Consider the following 20,296-nt stretch of genomic DNA (forward strand, 5'->3'; position numbering starts at 1 on the left):
TGGCTATTTCCTCGGCTCGAAGAGTCTCTGAGTTATCTGCCTTACATTGTGATTCTCCTTATCTGATTTTCCATTCAGACAAGGTAGTTCTGCGTACTAAACCTGGGTTCTTACCTAAGGTAGTCACTAACAGGAATATCAATCAAGAGATTGTTGTTCCTTCTTTGTGTCCTAATCCTTCCTCAAAGAAGGAACGACTTCTGCACAATTTGGACGTTGTCCGTGCCCTGAAATTTTATTTGCAGGCAACTAAAGACTTTCGACAAACTTCTTCCCTGTTTGTCGTTTATTCTGGACAGAGGAGAGGTCAAAAGGCTTCGGCTACCTCTCTCTCCTTCTGGCTTCGTAGTATAATACGTTTAGCCTATGAGACTGCTGGACAGCAGCCTCCTGAAAGAATTACAGCTCATTCTACCAGAGCTGTGGCTTCCACTTGGGCCTTTAAAAATGAGGCCTCTGTTGAACAGATTTGCAAGGCTGCGACTTGGTCTTCACTTCACACTTTTTCGAAATTTTACAAATTTGACACTTTTGCTTCTTCGGGGGCTGTTTTTGGGAGAAAGGTTCTTCAGGCAGTGGTTCCTTCCGTATAAAGATCCTGCCTGTCCCTCCCGTCATCCGTGTACTTTTAGCTTTGGTATTGGTATCCCATAAGTAATGGATGACCCGTGGACTGACTACACTTAACAGGAGAAAACAAAATTTATGCTTACCTGATAAATTCCTTTCTCCTGTAGTGTAGTCAGTCCACGGCCCGCCCTGTTTTTTATGGCAGGTCTAAATTCTAAATTATACTCCAGTCACCACTACACCCTATAGTTTCTCCTTTCTCGTTTGGTTTTCGGTCGAATGACTGGATATGACGTAGAGGGGGGGAGCTATATAGCAGCTCTGCTTGGGTGATCCTCTTGCACTTCCTGTTAGGGAGGAGTTATAATCCCCTAAGTAATGGATGACCCGTGGACTGACTACACTACAGGAGAAAGGAATTTATCAGGTAAGCATAAATTTTGTTTTTATTTCTTCTTAAAACTTAAATAAAAATTGTTAAAAAAAAAATAATAAAAAAAATAACCATACTTACCCAGAGCGCCTCCGAATCCCCCCCATCAAAGCAGCACAAAGAGAACTGTGCAAAAAAAAGGGAAGGGACCATTAATGAACCTGATCAGAGGACAAGCACCACTTGCCCCTAAGATTTTCATTTAAAACATACAGGCTGTTTTTAAACGTCATGATAACTCTGTCCTTCACCACATCTGGTAAATGCAACAAATAGATCTCCCATTTAAGGAGAAATCGCCTTACTCTTTTTTCGGGGTCACCCCTTGTATCTGCCTGTTCGATTAACATCTGGGTATGTACCATTCTGAGTAAATGCTGGCAAGGATCTACCGCCCACCCACTCCTTTAAAATAATCTGTTTAGCTAGCATGAGGACTGTAGTTGTGAAGATGTCATATGTAAACACTAAATCTTTTGGTGTCAAGAAAATCACATGATGTGCTGTGAGGGGTACCGTTTGCTTAGTTAATTTGGTTAGCCAGAAATAAAAAAAATTCCAAAACCTTTGCACTTTAGGGTACTCCCGTAACAGATGAATCCAATTAGGAGCCTCATGACTACATTTGTTACAAAGATTTTTAGCCCCTTGAACCCATTTAGCGCGCATGCCTGGAGTGATATATGCTTGGTGCAAGAATTTCATATGGGACTCTCTCAAAGTTGCAGAAATAGTGCAGAGATGCGCCTTCTCAAAGCTTGCAGCAATTAAAGCAGTGTCAACCTCTAGGTCCCCAAATTGTGACCATTTCGACACAATCCCACTCAATGCGGAATCCTCAAAGTGTTGAAGCAGTAGGTTGTATGTGTGTGAAAGTCTACAAGATCCTAGTCTTGCCAAGGTACAGAGTTTGTTAGTTGGTTCTTTGGACAACAATCCCTCCGAGGCTAATTTAAAAATATAGTGTCTGCATTGAAAATATGCAAATTTGTGAGTGGGTGGGAGATCTTAGCGAGTCTGTAAATCATGAAAAGATTCTGTTTCAAAAGTCAAAGGGTGAAGAAGTTGGTGAAGTCTAGTGAGTTGTATATGCTGCCATAATTGAAAAAATTTCGTTGTGTATCCAGGAAGGAAGTTGCGGTTGCTCTGGATTGGGAGCTATTTACTTGTCGACTGCTGCATTCCCCAAAGTTTACAAATTTTGGCCCAGGCTCTCAGGGGATCTCTAAACAAAATATGGTTGGATAGGAGGAGGCAAAGATTTGAGGTCAGCATGGGCAAAAACGCCAGATGCAGTGGCTTAATGAGGTTGGACTCTAAATCAGGTATAATATAACTGTTCTTTCCCACCAACCAATCCAACACAAATCTGGACAAGGCTGCCCAATTATACAACAAGACATTTGGAAGGCGCAGCCCACCCCCACTTAATGGCATTGACAGGAAAGTTTTGCCTATTCTATGTTTCCTGCCCTGCCATATAAAATTTCCAATGGATGCCTGCAAAGAATTGGCGTCCTGTTGCGTTAAGAGAAGGGGTAGCATCTGTAAGGGATAAAGAAGCTTAGGCAAGGCAACCATCTTAAAAAGATGGACCCTGCCAGAGAGAGTAAGGGGACGCTTCATGCCCCTCAGCATCCGCTTAATATCACCAATAATCCCACTGAGGTTTAAGGAATATACCTTGTGGGGATTCACATGAATTAATATGCCTAAATATTTAAAACAACCATCAGTGACTTTGAGACCAGTATCTGCAAGTGTATTGTTGCGGGAATTCTGCAACCATGTGACCTCAGATTTTTCGATGTTAATCTTATACCCTGAAAACCTGCCAAAATCCTCAATAGTGTCTAAAAGAGGGTGTAAGTTAGTACAAGGATCCCCTACAAACAATAACAAGTCATCAGCATACAGTGACAGATGATGTCTCTGACCACATACATCTAACCCCTCACAGTGTTGTCTAATATAAGATGCCAAAGGCTCTATGGCCAAGTCAAAAAGCAAAGGGGAAAGGGGGCATCCCTGTCTCGTACCTCTTTGTAGTGTAAAAGTTTACGAAAGTCTGCCATTAACTATGAGAGAGGCCCTAGGGGCAGAATACAATCTCTGTAAGAAATTAGGGAAGTCTCCACTTATGCCAAATTCAGACAATGAAGTGTGTAAATGGTCCCACTCAATCCTATCAAACGCCTTTTCGGCGTCAAGCGCCAAAAGACAAGCATCCGGTAGTGGGAAGGGAGATTGAGCATTATACCAATAAAGAGCAATAATACCAAGGATTTTTCTTATGTTTACTAAAGATGATCTGCCCTTTACGAAACCAGTCTGATCTGTGTGAACTATAGAAGGCAGGACCCCCGCCAGTCTATCCGCCAGTATTTTTGTTAATAATTTATCATTCCCATTCAACAATGAGATTGGGCGGTAAGATGATGTTTGAGTGGGGTCCGTGTCCGGTTTAAGTAAAAGACAGATATTGGCCTCAGAGAATCTACTGTCCATTTGTTCAGTACCTGCTAAGTAGGCAGAGTATAGGGTAGACAGGATTGGGGCAACCTCCTTATCTAACAATTTAAAATACTCTACAGGCAAACAGCCTGGGCCCGCAGCCTTTCCCAGCTTACTATGGCGAATGGCCTTTAGCACTTCTTGTGTTTGTATAGGCGAATTTAGAAGTGACATCTGTTCATCAGTAATGGTAGGAAGTTGCACTGCACCCCAAAATTGTCATTTTGTCTCTAAGTGAATTGTTTGCTTGGAGTATAAAGATGTATAGTAATCTACAAATTCAGTCATAATTTCCTTAGAGTCTGTTGTTAAACAACCTTTGGATTTAATAGCTAGATTGTGAGATTTAGGACTATACGATTTAACTAATTTGGCAAGCAGTTTACCAGCTTTATTGCCATGCCTGAAGTAACGGCCCTGTCTGTGAATATTCAATTTTTTATCTTGTTGAGCTAGGAATTTGTCTCTCGTCTGCTTAAGATCATAATAGGTCCTCCTAGAAGAGGACGTGGGGCTGGATAAATAATTATTATAAGCGGCCGTAAGCAGGGAAGGAAGATCTATATCCACCTTTTTGAGCTATTTATTGTGATGTGCTGTAAAAGAAGTTATAAAGCCTCTCATTACCGCCTTTGAGGCGTGCCAGAATAAGTCCTGAGTACCTAAGTGAGAGGGATTATCTGATGCATAATGCAACCAAGAAGACTTTAGGTGTCTACGAAAGTCAATATTATGTTAGAGGTGAGAAGGGAATCTCCAGGTCCTATTTAATGGTTTGGGGAATTGTGGCTGCAGCACCAAAATAATTGGGGCATGATCTGAGATAGTAATTTGTCCTTTATCTGTAGAGAGGACCTGTGATGTAATAGCAGGGGAAGTCAAAAAGTAATCGATACGGGACATAGTGTGATGTGTTTTTGAAAGACATGTGAAATCTCTCCCATCTGGGTTTCTCGCCCTCCACACATCTAATAAATTCAGAGTATCCTTAAAGGAGCCAATCAAAGTTACCTCGCGTTTATATCTAACTGTGTGTTTATGTAAAGTCTTTGAGACAGAAGGGTCTTTAAATCTGTCCAATGGGAGAGCCTGGGCCAAATTAAAGTCGCCCCCCATGATTATGGGAGCATTGTACGTGGCTAGCATTGCTAATAACTTAGTCCAAAAAACAGAGTCAAATACGTTATGTATGTAAAAGTGTCAACATGGAGAAGAGCAACAATAAATCTACCCCCCTGATCTATCTTTATTTGGGAGAAAGTAGCTGCAAGGCCTTTTCGTACTAAAATGGCAACCCCCCTCTTCCTACCCTCTGTAGGGGAGCACAAAATATGACCTACCCAGCAAGTTTTCAGCTTCTCATCTTCCTCTCCTGTCAGTTTAGTCTCCTGGAGTAAAGCTATGTCAATGCGTAAAGAGTTTAGATGTTGAAGAATTATGCTTCTCTTTGCAGGGGACGTAATGCCCCCCACATTCCATGAAATAATCCTAAAAGGAAGGGCCATTTACAAAGCTTTTATGGGTGTAATGCATGAGGTCAAGGAGAGAATCCCAGCCTGTTTCAGCTCTAAGTATATAAAGTGTGGGGGGCATATATTGACTTACAGTTATTTGAAAGAGCAGGCAGAATCCAGAGGGCATGCGGTGCACAAGAAGGGGGGGGAGCCAGAGGCGTCCGGGCTTCGGCTTGGCAGTCGCTAAAAAGGAAACAGAAACAGATAGACATGAATTGTGAAAAACAACAATAATCTCCATAACATAACTGCATCTGTAACATGAAATACAAACAGTAAGACTTTGTGCTTAGGATATATTTGAGTAAATAGAAACCTCTCTTTGCAAAAAGGAAAATGCAGTAACATGAGTTTACAAATCTATTCAGGGGAGAGAGGCTAAGGCCAAACAAAGCCAGATAAGGCAATGCGGCATTCAGACTGAACTTAAGGTACAGAGTTAACTCAAGGGATCCAGCATAGGGAGAAGATGAGGAAGTAACTATATTTTGGCTAGGTGGGGGGTGGGATGGATATTGATACAGCAGGCGTTCAAACTAGACACCCACCACAATAGGGACAGACCCAGAAGAAAGACTACACAACATAATACAAGGTTCAATGAAGACAAAAGGTCCCCATAGAATCCTGTGGGCGGTAGATCAGGAACCAAGTAGAGGAGGGAACAAAAGGGCAACCATAGGTAAGTTAGAATCTTAATGATGGCAAAGACCCCTGTAAGAGGGATCCAAAACCACAGACACTGTGACATAACAGTAAAAAATGTATGCATAGATAAGCATGAACCAAGAAACACAACACATAAATCAAATAATCAAAATAACTGCAGGACTATGCGCCCCAGAAAACCTGAATCACTCTTGCAGACCGGGGAGGGAACACCACAGCGTCTGTAAGCGCAGCAAGTACTAACAAGCGACTTTAGCAGGGGCCAAAACTTAAGGCCAAGAAACACCCCAGCACTGCAGTGTCCCAACCCCCGGTCCCAGGAGCACAGGTCAAGGAGGGGGATGAGCAACCCAAACGACAACCCCTGTAAAAGGCAAACAGCATACATTGAAAAATACTTTATATGCTAAACTTAAGACATTAATACTTAGTAGAGACCCATCAGCCATTGTTCTGCCCTCGCTCTAATGACAGGTAAGCCTGCGCAGCAGCGGGCGTGTGGAAAATTTTAGGTCCTGAAGGGGACTGGATCTTCAGAGTAGCAGGAAACATAAGGGCAAACAATACGTAAGTTGTTTCGCCTGCTGCGATTTTCTAAGTCTTCCACTTTGTCTTGCTTTAGCAGATGCTTTAGAGAAATTTCTGATTCATGTTGCCTGTCTTCAACACCAGAGATTCTTTGCTCTGCAGCGGACATGCGTGTAGAGTACATTCGCACTTCGCTCGTCAGAGTGTCAACTCCAGCTTGCAGAGTGTCCATCTTTGGCAAGAAAAATGCTTTGAGCTCCTGCAGTAGTGGGGTGTGATCTCCTGGGGAGTTACCATCAGCTTCTGTAGGTGAGGCGTTTACCAGAGCTTCCATGATGCTCCTTTGCCTTTTTTCTTGATTTTTTGATCTGTGGCGCATGGTGTTTTTTGTAGGCGGGGGTAGCCTGTGGAAATAGTCGTCAACTTTCATAGAACAAAATAAGAAGGAATAATCAAACTGTATTGATGTAAAAAATCCACTAGGTGGTGCTGTTGTTCTGTATAAAAAGCAAGCAAATGGAGAGCAGTAAGAGCACTGATAATAAAACCAAGTCACCCCAAGATGCTAGTTGCAAAAAATAAAGCCTTTCCTCCCGTTTCACAGCCACCTCCTGCACAATGTAATGAGAGCAATGTCCATAAGTAGCTAGGGAGTATATATCACAGGGTGTATAGAACAACAAAGGCGGCAGTGGTATTAAAGTGTGCATGAACTTTCCCCCCAATATTCAGGACCAGAGTAAGAAAAATTTCCCCTGAGTGTAACAGCACCCCGGATTACATAGACAGCGAAATTTGTCCTCCCCAGGGATATATATATAGCAGGGTTACAAAGAGCTAGATAATTAAGCCATATTTCATAAATGCCAGTTCCTCATATGTAAAGCGTGTCTTAATGTTGGGATTAAGCAGCTCACCCAGACCAGTAAGGCCTCTATCCGCATATAGCAGAGGCTGTATCTCTGAATAACTTCCCACTTACAGGTCACGCTGCAATGACAATGTGCGTGTGATCCCAGCCTTTGATGATGCTTCTGTGTTGCGTGAACTGGGTCGCAAGTGCAGAGGGGGATCCGGGCTGCAGAGAGGTCCGATGCACAGATTCCCAAGATGGCACCGTTCGCGCCTTTTCCTTATTCCCTCCGTGGGCTAGGACCGATATTGAAGTCCTTTGTGCAGGTGTATGAATCAGCCTGTAAGCAGTGTCAGGGTGTCAGGCCGTCTGCCAGGCAAGATTAGGGCAAGGGGGCAAGCTGAAAGGCGGCTGATAAAAGTAATTGTGGAGCCGAAGTTACGGAGCTCTTGTGAATTGCTTCCAGCTAGATGCCCCGCCCACCGGAAGTCCCGATATTTTTGATTTTGCTGCTGTACTTACAGGCTCTACATCCAAAACATGGGAAGAATCCTTTAAGTGGATTTCCCTCCAGATGTATTTCAGTACAGTTCTTTTTATTCTGTTGCATACTTTTTATGTTTCTAGCTCTTTTATAAATTATATTTTAGATGATCTGGAATTTTTTCTTACATTACAGGGTTAGTTTGGATATGGTGCCAATGTTTTTTTTTAAAAATGTTTGATAATAGTATTATCAGCATTAAAATGATAAAAGGGACTTCTATTTTAGTAGAATTATCATATTTTTCTTATTAGTTCTTAGTAATATGTTTGTCTTCATATATTAGAGGATTCTTTTTGTCTATTTTCTCTACTTCTAATTTTGCTTGTGACATAATATCTGGGTTATACCTTCTCTCTGTGAACTTTTTTTCTAAAATTTCTGTTTGTGTCTCATAGTCCGTGGGTTTTGAACAATTCCTTTTTATGAGTATATATTTTCCCTTAGGGATATTATCCTTCCATCGCCCCAAATGACAACTTCTATAGTGAATAAAGTTGTTGGCATCCACCTCTTTGAAGTGGGTGGAGGTGACTATTTCTTCCCCAATAACATCGATTTCTAAATCTAGAAATGTTATATGGTTTGGATTATACTGGTGTGTAAAGCTAATACCCCTGTTATTATTATTCATATCTTCTAGTAATTTATCTAGCTCTGCTGTCTCCCCTTGCCAAATAAAAATTACATCATCTATATATCGCTTGTATAGCCCAAGATTCGCACCCAGCTCATGCTGGGGGAAAAATCTTCAGCCCAACTTCCCATAAAGAGATTGGCATAGCTGTGTTTGAATCTTGTGCCCATTGCAGTTCCCCTCTTTTGCAGGTAGAAACAACCATTAAAGGAAAACAAAATGTATGCTAACCTGATACATTTATTTATTTCCGGATATGGTGAGTCCACAATGTCATCAATTGCTGTTGGGGAATATCACTCCTGGCCAGCAGGAGGAGGCAAAGAGCACCACAGCAAAGCTGTTAAGTATCACCCTTCCCACAAATCCAGTCATTCAACCAAAGGGAAATGGAAAAAAGGAATAATACAAAGGTTTAAAGGTGCCTGACGTTTAGTCAAAATAAACGTCTTAAAACAACGGGAGGGGTTGTGGACTCACCATATCCGGAAATAAATAAATTTATCTAGTAAGCATAAATTTTGTTTTCTTTCCTAAGATATGGTGAGTCCATGGCATCATCAATTACTGTTGGGAACCAACACCCAAGCTAGAGGACACAAATGACTAGGGATGGGCGTAGACCTAAACAAAAGGCACCACCTCTTGAAGAACCTTACTCCCAAAAGAAACCTCAGCTGAGGCAAGAGAAATCAAATTTCAAAAATTTGTAAAAAATATGCAGAGAAGACAAAGTTGCAGTCTTGCAATCTGTTCCACAGAAGCTGCATTGTTGAAGGCCCAAAAAGAGGAAACAGACCTCGTGGAATGAGCTGTAATTCCCTCAGGAGGCTGCTAACCAGCAGTCTCATAAGCAAAATGAATTATACCTCTCAACCATAAAGAAGAAAAAGTATCAGTAGCTTTCTGACCCTACGTTTCCTGAGAAACACACAAACAGGGCAGAGGACTGGCGAATATCCTTAGTCGCCTGTATAAAGAATTTCAGAGCACACACTACTACTGAGATTTCACACTCAGAAACTACCGGTGAATCCTCCTCACCAGACTTAGGCAAGAGAGCAACCCGTGGAGCAGAATGTAGAGCAGAAACCTTACTATCTGAAATTTCAAATATCCTCTTGCGTTTTCCCTGTATGTAAGGAAAAAACAGATAAAGCCGCAGATACTGCAGAGGTTACCTGAGCTGCAAAATCTGTAGGCAAATACACTTCTCCAGGAGATTGGGAGGAACTGCAGGGCACTTTATGTGACGCCATAGAGGCTTGGGACATTTGAGAAAAAAGCTGTGGCATTGCCTGAACAGCATCATCCTGGGAGACATGAGGCTCAGAGTGCAACACCGTATCTGTATTACAGAAATGCACAGACATTAGTAAAACTGTCAAAAAAATTGTCCTGAGGGACTTGAAGCTCAAACACAAGAAAACATAAATTATGCTTACCAGATAATTTAATTTCCTTCTGTATAAGGAGAGTCCAGGGCTTCATTCCTTACTGTTGGGAAATACTGAACCTGGCCACCAGGAGAAGGCGAAGACACCCTAGCCAAAGGCTCAAATACCTCTCCCACTTCCCCCATCCCCCAGTCATTCTGCAGAGGGAACAAGGAACAGTAGGAGAAATATCAGGGTATAAAAGGTGCCAGAAGAAAAATATAATTTAGGGGGCCGCCCATCGGAGAACATGGGCGGAGGCCTTATGCAGAAGGAAATGAAATATTCTGGTAAGCATAATTTATGTTTTCATTCTTAATATAAGGAGAGTCGACGGCTTCATTCCTTACTGTTGGGAAACTTATACCCAATGACACTGAATGATAACGGGAGGGACAAAAAGAGAGGCAGACCCTAATCTGAGGGCACCACAGCCTGCAAAACCTTTCTCCTGAAGGCTGTTTTAGCTGAAGCAAAAACATCACACTTGTAAAATTTAGAAAAAGTATGCGAGGAGAACCAGGTAGCCGCCTTACAAATCTGATCCATAGAGGCCCCGTTCTTAAAGGCCCAAGAGGAAGCCACTTCTCTAGTAAAATGAGCCATAATTCTCTGAGAAGGTTTATGTCCTGCTGTCTCATAAGCTAAGTGGATAACACTCCTTAACCAAAAAGACAAGGAGGTCGCAGAGACCTTCTGCCCCTTATGCTTCCCAGAATAGACAACAAACAAGGAAGGAGTTTGTCTAAAATCCTTAGTAGCCTGAAGATAGAACTTCAAGGCTCGAACCATGTCCAAATTATGAGGCAAACGTTCCTTCAAAGAAGAAGGATTAGTACATAAGGAAGGAACAATCTCTTGATTGATGTTGCGGTCTGACACGACCTTAGGAAGAAACCCTAACTTAGTACGTAGGACAGCTTTAACAGAATGGAACACCAGATAAGGAGGCTCACATTGCAAAGTGGCAATCTCTGAAACTCTGTGTGCAGAAGCAATAGCCAGTAGAAAAAACATAAATTATGCTTACCTGATAATTTCATTTCCATCATGGGGAGGAGAGTCCACGGCTTCATTCATTACTTTTGGGAATAAGAACCGGGCCACCAGAAGGAGGCAAAGACACACCAGCCAAAGGCTTAAATACCTCCCCCACTCCCCTCATCCCCCACTCATTCTGCCGAGGAAACAAGGAACAGTAGGAGAAATATCAGGGTATAAAAGGTGCCAGAAGATAAATTAAATTTAGGTCTGCCCACCAGAGTTACGGGTGGGAGACGTGGACTCTCCTCCCCACGATGGAAATGAAATCATCAGGTAAGCATAATTTATGTTTTCCATCTAAAGGGGAGGAGAGTCCCCGGCTTCATTCATTACTTTTGGGAAACATATACCCAAGCTTTAGAGGACACTGAATGAAACCGGGAGGGTTAAAAGGGGGACCCTAATCTGAGGGCACCACAGCCTGTAAAACCTTTCTCCCAAAAACAGCTTCCGCAGAAGCAAAAACATCAAATTTGTAAAACTTTGTAAAAGTGTGTAAGGAGGACCTCATTCTTGAAGGCCCAAGACGAAGTCACAGTTCTAGTTGAATGAGCCGTGATCCTCTAAGGAGGCTTATGTCCCGCTGTCTCATAGGCCAAACAAATCAAACTCCTCAACCAAAGTAGAAGAGGCCCTCTGCCCCTTGCGCTTCCCGGAATACACCACAAAAAGAGAGATGTAGACTGTCTAAAATCCTTTGCAGCCTGAAGATAGAACTTTAAGGCACGCACCACATCCAGATTATGAAGTAACCTTTCCTTAGAAGCAGACGGGTTAGGACACAAAGAAGGAACAATTATTTCCTAATTGATGTTACGGTTAGACACCACCTTGGGAAGAAACCCCAAACCGGTACGAAGAACTGCTTTATCCACATGAAAAACCAGGTAAGGAGGCTCAAATTGCAAGGCAGCAAGCTCAGATACTCTGCGTACCGATGCAATAGCCAACAGGAAAAGAACCTTCCAGGACAGAATCTTAATGTCAATGGAATGCATAGGCTCAAACGGAACCCTCTGCAATACCTTAAGGACCAAGTTTAAGCTCCATGGGGGAGCAGACTGCCTAAAGACAGACCTGATTCTAGACAGAGCCTGAACGAAAGATTGAATGTCAGGAAGCTCAGCGAGTCTCCTGTGCAACAAGACTGATAATGCCAAAATCTGTCCCTTTAAGGAACTAGCGGCAAGACCCTTCTCCAAACCATCCTTGAGAAAGGACAGAATCCTGGATACCTTCACCTTGTGCCAAGGATATCCATGCTTCTCACACCAGGACAAGTCCTCCACACCTTATGGTAGATGCGACGAGTGACTGGCTTCCTTGCCTGAACTAGAGTGTCAATCACACTTTTAGAAAAACCTCTCTTTGCTAAGACTAACCGTTCAATCTCCACGCAGTCAGCCTCAGAGAAACAAGATTTTAATGTGGAAAGAGACCCTGTTCCAGCATATCCCTGCGACAGGGTAATCCTCATGGCGGAGAGGATGACATTCCCACCAGATCCGCAAACCACGTCCTCCGCGGCCACAAAGGAGCAATCAGGATGCCAGAAGCTCACTCCTGCTTGATGCGTGCCACTACACGAGGTAGAAGTGGTAACGGTGGAAAAATGGAAGCTGGGCTGAATCCCCAAGGCACCGCTAAGGCATCTATCAGCTCTGCCTGGGGATCCCTCGATCTCGACCCGTATCAGGGTAGCTTGCAATTGAGTCTGGACGCCATGAGATCTATCTCCGACATTCCCCATCTGAGACAAATCTCCACAAACACTTCGGGGTGAAGAGACCATTCCCCTGGATGGAAGGATTGTCTGCTGAGAAAGTCCGCTTCTCAGTTATCCACACCTGGAATGTGGATCACTGAAAGCGAGCAGCTGTGGTTCACCGCCCACTCCAAAATCTGTGATACCTCCCTCATTGCTAGGAAGCTCCTCGTACCCCTCTGATGGTCGATTTAAGTCACCAAGGTAATGTTGTCGGTCTGCAATCTGATGAAGCTGAACGACCCCACGGGAGGCCACGCCCTCAGAGCATTGTAAATTGCTTGAAGTTCCAGAATATTTATCGGAAGGAGAGACTCCTCCCGAGACCATTTTCCTTGTGCCATTCTGGCACCCCAAACAGCTCCCAATCCTGCGAGACTCGCGTCTGTGGTCAAAATCTCAAAGGACGGTCTCAAGAAGGATGTCCCCTGGGACAGATGCTCTGGACGGATCCACCAAGAGAGGGAGTCCCTGGTCTGAGCATCCATGGATATCAGCTGTGAGAGATCTGAATGATCGCAGTTCCACTGTCTCAACATGCACAATTGAAGAGGTCTGAGATGGAACCTGGAAAAATGGATGACATCTATGCTGGAGACCATGAGCCCGATCATCTCCATACACTGAGCTACCAAAGGGCTTGAGGAGGACTAAAGTGCAAGACAAGTGGACGCAATCTTCCTGCGTCGTTGATCTGTGAGAAATATCTTCATGGACATAGAGTCTATTATCGTGCCCAGGAACTCCAACCTGTTGCTGGGAACCAGGGAACTCTTTCCTGAGTTGATCTTCCAACCGCGAGATTGGAGCAAGAAAAGAAGAGCCCTTAAATGATTCTCTGCAAGGCTGAATGACGGCGCCTGGACTAGGATGTCGTCCAAATAGGGTACAACAGCAATGCTCCTGGATCTGACCACTGCAAGTAGAGCCCCCAGAACCTTCGTAAAGACTCTCGGGGCCATCGCCAGACCGAAGGGAAGGGCCAAAAACTGGAAGTGTTGGTCCAGAAACGCAAATCTTAGGAACTTGAAGTGGTCCCTGTTACTTGAAACATGAAGGTATGCATCCTTTAAGTCTATTGTCGTCATGAACTGTCCCCCTTGAATTAGGGGCAGAATAGATCCATTTTGAACGATGGAACAGCCTGAAACTTGTTTAAACACTTAAGGTCCAGAATCGGGCGGAACGTGCCCTCCTTCTTTGGAACTGCCAAAATATTTGAATAGTACTCTAGATAGACCCATTTCTGCTTGGGGTACTCTCTCTTTTCCAGTCTTGAAGACAGGTTTGACAGGAGGAATCTGCCCCTTGGTGGATGGGACCTGAATTCTATCCTGTAACCCTGGGCGACAACCTCCAGAACCCAAGGGTCCTGAACGTCCTGCAACCAGGCTTCAGAGAAGAGAGACAATCTGCCCCCTACTTGGTCTGGAGACCGGTCGGGGGCCGCCCCTTCATGGCGATTTTGTCTCGGCGGTCTTCTTGTTCTGCTTGGACTTGTTCCAAGACTGAGCAGGCTTTCAAGTTCCCTTGGACTGATCCGCTTTCAAGGCGGGCTGCTAGTGCTGGGCCTTGTCTGCACGAAAGGGACGAAAAGTAGATCTTTTAGGCTTAGCCTTCTTATCCTGCGGTGGGAAAGCTCCCTTGCCTCCCATACCGTGGATATGATCAAATCCAATCCTGGACTGAACAGAATCTTTCCTTGGAAAGGCAGAGACAACAGCCTCGACTTAGAGGTCATGTCCGCCGACCAAGACTTTAGCCACAGAGCCCTGCAAGCTAAAACGGAGAATCCTGAAACCTTTGCGTTCAGGCAAATTATTTGCATATTGGCGTCACAAATGAAAGAATTGCTGACCCTTAACGCCTTAATCTTATTCTGAATCTTGTCGATGTAAGTCTCCCTCTCGACCATTTCACACAGGGATTCACACCAATATGTCGCAGCTCTGGTAACCGCGGCTACAGCCGCTGCCGGTTGAAAAACAAACCTTGTGTGCTGAAACATGTTTTTTTTTATCCGTGGACTCTTTAAACGATGAACTATCCTTGAGGGGAATAGTTTTCCGCTTTGCGAGTGTGGAAATAGCACCAGCCACCTTAGGGACAGTGCCCCACAGCTTGAGCTGAGAGTGCGGGACGGGGAACAGTTTCTTAAAGGAAGAAGAAGGGGAAAGGGAAGAACATAATCGCTCCCATTCATTCTTAATAATATTAGCCATCTTAACAGGAACCGGGAACGTCTCAGGCACCACCCTGTCTTCGTATACCTTATCAAGCTTAGGAATTGAAGGTTCCTCCGGAAGCTTCAGTTCCGGAACCTCCAGAGTAGCAAGCACTTGCTTCAGTAAAAAGCGCAAAATTCTCTATCCTAAACCTAAAGTCAGGCTCCTCCACAGCCGGAGGATGAAATGACACAGACTCCGACCCAGAAGGAGCCTCCTCCGAAGAGTTGGAGTGGGCCTCGTCATCGTATAACGCCTCTGATATTTCCAAAGGCGTAGACAACCCCTGGGCCAGGCCGCCATGATACACCCTATGCTTGCGCATAGCAGAACGTGGTAAGCCATGGATCACTTTTGATACCGCCGTTTGCAGTTAATCCGCAAAATCTGACGGCCAACTAATCTCTCCTGTAGGAGTAATGGTTGGACCCTGGGGCGCTGCATGTGCACTCGGAGATGAAAGCAGGGAACGCTCCTCACGGGACAGGGAACCCTTAGAGGTGGACGGCTCAGTAGTACTAGACATCCTTTTATTTTTAGATGTCGCAACCTTTTCAAGGCATGTGGAACATAGTTGAGCAGGCTGATCTACAAGAACCTCACAAACACAAGAATGAGTCTTTGTTAAAGAGGGACTACCCTCTAACGCGTCAGAGTCCTCCATAGCTTGCGCTTTTATTATGGACTAGATAAACTTAATAAACAGGCCCCTTTATACCTCCAATGGCCGGGGCACTCACAACCTCCTATGACCTGGACTACAGAAACCGCTTTGTCCGCTGATCAACAGAGGAAGTGGAGACCGCACCCGGTCACATGGAATGCCTCGCAGGACCGCCCCTGCACTAAGGAGAAAACGCGCTAAAACTGGCCGCGCAATATACTCCCAGAAGTCAACCTGAAAGTTCCACCATTGCCAGAGCCTCATATCGCACATAACGCAGCAATCACACAATAAACAATATCATGTATAAACCCCCCTGTTCAATAATCCCCTTACCAGGAATATTAACCCTTGATTCCATAAGATAAAAGGCACCACACTGTGACCCTGTCTTCTGTGTTATCATTATGTATAAAAAATGAAACGATCTTACCAGAATCTATGCCATGGAACAGGAACACGGTCCTTCAAGTTTGACAGGTAGAAGCATCGCTCCTGACATGGACTTGAGTGCAGAAAGCAGGCAGCGAAACTCGTCAACACTGATTGCTTTGGAGCTGTTTATATGAGTCGGGATGGTTTCGCAGAAAGACTCTTCCTGCATCTCCGGACTCTAACTTTCACCCAGGCTCTCACTGAGAGGCTGACAGGAGTACTTAAAACTCCAGTCCCATCTCGGAGTGTACTACCCTCCATAAGAGACTACTCCGAATCTTTGGCCCTTCTATGCCATCCTCCTGTGACGAAAGGCAAAGAATGACTGGGGAATGAGGGGAGTGGGGGAGGTATTTAAGCCTTTGGCTGGGGTGTCTTTGCCTGCTCCTGGTGGCCAGGTTCTTATTCCCAAAATTAATTAATGAAGCCATGGACTCTCCTCCCCTTTAGATGGAAAGAACCTTCCAGGACAACAACTTAATATCAATTTCATGCAAAGGCACAAACGGAGCCTGTTGCAAAACCTTAAGAACCAGAGGAGGAGCCGAAGATCTGAACACAGGTCTGATCCTAATCAGAGCCTTAACGAAAGACTGAACATCAGGAAGCTCCAAGAGCCTCTTGTGCAGTAAAACAGACAAGGCCGAAATATGACCCCTCAGGGAACTGGCCGAAAGACCCTTCTCCAGTCCATCCTGGAGAAACAAAAGAATCCTGGCAACCTTAATTTTATGCCAGGGAAATCCACGCTCTTCACACCAGAATAAGTAGGTTCTCCACACCTTATGATAGATGCGACGAGTAAGCGGCTTACGAACTTGAATGAGAGTATCAATAACTCTCTCAGAAAACCCTCTCTTGGCAAGGACTAAGCATTCAATCTCCACGCAGTCAGCCTCAGAGAATCTAGATTTTGATGAACAAAAGGACCTTGTTCCAGCAGATCCCTGCGACAAGGTAACCTCCATGGAGAAGATGACATCCTCACTAGATCCGCAAACCACATCCTTCGCGGCCACAATGGAGCAATCAGTATTACTGACGCATGCTTCTGCTTGATGCGGGTCACTACCCGAGGAAGGAGTGGTAATGGTGGGAAAAGGTAGATTAGACTGAACCTCCAAGGCACTGCTAATGCATCTATTAGCTCAGCTAATCCCTGGACCTCAACCCATATCTGAGTAGCTTGGTATTGAGATGAGACGCCATGAGATCTATCTCCGGCGTCCCCAACCTGCTACATATCTCCGCAAACACTTCGGGATGGAGAGACTATTCCCCTGGATGAAAGGATTGTCTGCTGAGAAAATCCGTTTCCCAGTTGTCCACACCCGGAATGTGGATTGCTGACAGTGAATAGTTGTGGGCCTCCGCCCACTCCAGAATCCGAGATACTTCCCTCATTGCTAGGAAGCTTCTCGTTCCCCCCCCTGATGGTTGATGTAAGCCACCAAGGTTATATTGTCTGATTGGAATCTGATAAACCGGAACGAACCCAGAAGAGGCCAAGTCTTCAGAGCATTGTAGATTGCTCGAAATTCCAGAATGTTGATTGGGAGGGAGCGTTCCTCCTGAGACCACAGGCCCTGTGCCTTCTTGGCACTCCAAACAGCTCCCAATCCTGATAGATTTGTGTCCATAGACACAATCTCCTAGGATGCTCTTAGAAAGGATGTCCTGAGGGACAAATGATCTGGATAGAGCCACCAAGAGAGCGATTCTCTCCACCGGCTGTCCAGGAAAATCTGTTCCACTGCCTCAGCATGTACAGCTGTAAAGGTCTGAGATGGAACCTGGCAAAGTGAATTATGTCTAGACACCATGAGACCAATTACCGCCATACACTGAGCCACAGATGGCCTTAAGGAGGTCCGGAGGGAAAGACATGCCGAAGCTAGCTAGCAACGTCTCTGGTCTGTTAGAAATATCCTCATGGATATCAAGTATATTATAGTACCCAGGAATTCTACCCTGTGCTTGGAATAAGAACTCTTTTCTAAGTTTATCTTCCATTCATGAGATTGAAGAAGAGAGAGAAGAGATATTGAATAGGCTTCCGCTAGACGAAAGGATGGTGCTTGAACCAGAATGTCGTCCAAGTAGGGAGCTACTGCTATAACCTGGGTTCTGGCGACAGCTAGGATAGCCCCTAGAACCTTTGTGAAGATTCGTGGAGCAGTAGCCAGGACAAAAGGAAGTGCAATGAACTGGAAGTGCTGATCCAGGAACACAACCCTTAGGAACTGGAAGTGATCCCTGTGGATTGGAACGTGAAGGTAGGCATCCTTCACATCTATAGTGGTCATGAACTGTCCTTCCTGAACTAGAGGAATGATGTACCTTATTGTCTCCATCTTGAACGAGGGGACATTTAGAAACTTGTTTAAGCACTTTAGGTCCAGAAACGTGCGGAAAGTTCCCTCTTTCTTAGGGACCACGAACAGGTTTGAATAGTATCCCAAACCTCTTTCTGTAATAGGAACCGGGACAATGACCCCTAAGGAGGCCAGATTCCGCACGCACTCCAGAAAGGCTTCCCTCTTTTCTGGTCTGGAAGACAGGCTTGAGAGGAGAAATCTGCCCTTGGGTGGATGAGATTTGAAACCTATCTTGTATCCCTGAGCTATGACCTCCAGGACCCATAGATCCTGTACGTTCCTGAACCAAGCATCTGAAAACAGTGACAGTCTGCCCCCTACATAATCCAGTGCCCCTTCATGCCGACTTGGTGTTGGCGGGCTTCTTGTTCTGCTTGGATTTATTCCAGGATTGGGCCGGCTTCCAAGTGCTCTTGGTTTGCTCGGGCTTAGAGGAGGACTGCTGAGGTTGGGACTTTTCAGAACGAAAGGAACAAAAATTAGATCCTTGTCCTTTAGATTTCTTCTTTTTATCCTGCGGTAGGAAGGCACCCTTGTCCCCTGTAACCGTGGAGATAATAGAGTCCAGGCCAGGACCAAATAAAATGTTTCCCTTAAAGGGAAGGGAAAGTAGACTAGACTTAGGAGTCATGTCATGACTTCAGTGAGAGCGCCGACGGGTCTATACTGAGAGACCAGAAATCTTAGTATTCAGGTGAATAATCTGCATGTTTGCATCACAGATAAAAGAATTAGCAATTCTCAAGGCTTTGACTCTTTATTGGATAATGTTGAGGGGACCCTCCACCTCAATCAAATTTGCTAAGGAGTCGCACCAGTAGGCCGCAGCTCCAGCAACCGAGGCAACAGCCGATGTCGGTTGAAACAGGTATCCCGCATGCTGAAACATTTTTCTGAGAAAAGTTTCCATCTTCTTATCCATCAGCTCTCTGAATGACGAGCTATCCTCAAGTGGGATAGTAGGACGCTTGGCTAGTATGGAGATATCGCCATCCACCTTAGGGACAGAACCCCACAATTCCAGCTGAGAGTCCGGGACTCAGAATAATTTTTTAAAGGCAGACGAAGGGGAAAAGGAAGATCCAATTCTGTCCCAATCGTTCTTAATAATGTTCGCCATTTTTACAGGTACAGGAAAAGTTAGCGGTGGTACCCTGTCCTCGTACACTCTGTCTAATTTAGGGATCAAAAGGTTCATCAGGCAATTTGGCCTCTGGAACCTCTAATGTCGACAGAACCTCCTTTAGAAGAAAAAGTAAGTGTTTAATTTTTAATCTAAAGGCTGGCTCCTCCGCAGCCGGAGGCCTAGAGGTAGCAGACTCCGATCCAGAAAGTTCACCCTCTGAAGACTCAGAGTGTGACCCATCCTTGGATACTCAAAAAACAGACAAATCTAATAAATCACTGGATGACCCCTGGACCGGAGAGCTATATTTAACCTTTCGCTTGCGCTTTGCAGGGCGAGGTAAAGCACTAAGAGCCTCAGTCACCACCGTCTTTAACTGCACGGTAAAGTCTGATGGTAAAAGGCTCCCTCCAGACGGAGGATCAGGTGTGCTACAGGAAGCTGCATCTGATGAGGAAGATGACTGATGAGTATGCACCTCACGGGACGGCGAGTCCTCAGAGGTGGACGGCTCAGTAGTACTAAAGGGGTTAACCTTCTTAGACATAATAACCTTATTGATGCATATTGAACATAGTTGAGAGGGCAGGCATACCAAGGCCTCCTCACAATATAGAGAGGTATTACTATAAGGGATAGAGGCAGTACCCTTGAGCATATCAGAATCCTCCATAGCTCGCGCTAATAACAGTAGGACACAGAATAAATTATCTTTTATTTCTCACAAAACGGCACCTTTATACTCCCAATGACTGGGGCACTCACCACCTCCTAGACCCAGGCAACAGAAAAACAAACGTCTTCTCCGAAGGCTAGCGCGGTCAGAAAAGGGAAAACGAAAGTGTGACCACACCCGGTCACGTGGTGCACAAGACAGGACCGCCCCTGCTATGAGAAAAAGCGCGCCAAGCTACAAGCTGTGCAGCTTTCAAAGTGAAAGTAAAAACCTGTGTGTTCCGTT

At 44.8% G+C, this 20,296-nt stretch overlaps 1 protein-coding gene across 1 annotated transcript in view; it reads left to right on the top strand.

The window, feature by feature from the left end:
* The window catches only part of RASGRF1 (Ras protein specific guanine nucleotide releasing factor 1), a 300,540-nt gene that overhangs the window by 275,188 nt on the left and 5,056 nt on the right, over positions 1–20,296 (top strand). The gene's annotated exons all lie outside the window — the stretch shown is intronic.

The sequence above is a fragment of the Bombina bombina genome, chromosome 6 (genome assembly GCF_027579735.1).
Source record: "Bombina bombina isolate aBomBom1 chromosome 6, aBomBom1.pri, whole genome shotgun sequence".
NCBI lineage: Eukaryota > Metazoa > Chordata > Amphibia > Anura > Bombinatoridae > Bombina > Bombina bombina.